The sequence below is a fragment of the Tinamus guttatus genome, unplaced genomic scaffold (assembly GCF_059628265.1).
Source record: "Tinamus guttatus ecotype Peru unplaced genomic scaffold, ASM5962826v1 Tinamus_guttatus_pri_ptg001705l, whole genome shotgun sequence".
NCBI lineage: Eukaryota > Metazoa > Chordata > Aves > Tinamiformes > Tinamidae > Tinamus > Tinamus guttatus.
This window is the reverse complement of record NW_028290239.1, coordinates 1-827: the sequence shown is the minus strand read 5'-3', so window position 1 is coordinate 827 and position 827 is coordinate 1.

Sequence of the window (827 nt, the reverse complement as noted above, 5' to 3'; positions counted from 1 at the left end):
GTGAGGGGCGCCCGGACGCCTGGGCCCATCGCGGGGGCGCTCGGACGCCTGGGCCCATTGGGGGAGCCCCAAATGCCTGGATCCCTTTTGGGGGGGTTACCCGGACGCCTGGGCCCATCGGGGCGGGGGGGGGGGTTACCCGGACGCCTGGGCCCATCGTGGGGGGGCTCGGACGCCTGGGCCCATTGAGGGGAGCCCCAAATACCTGGATCCCTTTTGGGGGGGTTACCCGGACGCCTGGGCCCATCGCGGGGGGGCTCGGACGCCTGGGCCCATTGGGGGAGCCCCAAATACCTGGATCCCTTTTGGGGGGGTTACCCGGACGCCTGGGCCCATCGGGGCGGGGGGGGGGGTTACCCGGACGCCTGGGCCCATCGTGGGGGGGCTCGGACGCCTGGGCCCATTGGGGGAGCCCCAAATGCCTGGATCCCTTTTGGGGGGGTTACCCGGACGCCTGGGCCCATCGTGGGGGGGGGGGGTTACCCGGACGCCTGGGCCCATCGCGGGGGCGCTCGGACGCCTGGGCCCATTGGGGGGAGTCCCAAATACCTGGGCCCATTGGGGATGGGTGGGGGGGTTACCCGGACGCCTGGGCCCATCGCGGGGGGGCTCGGACGCCTGGGCCCATTGGGGGGAGTCCCAAATACCTGGGCCCATTGGGGATGGGTGGGGGGGTTACCCGGACGCCTGGGCCCATCGCGGGGGGGCTCGGACGCCTGGGCCCATTGGGGGAGCCCCAAATACCTGGGCCCATCTTGGAGGGGGGCCCGGACGCCTGGGCCCCTCTGGGGGGGGGAGGGTACCCGGATGCCTGGGCCCATTTGGGG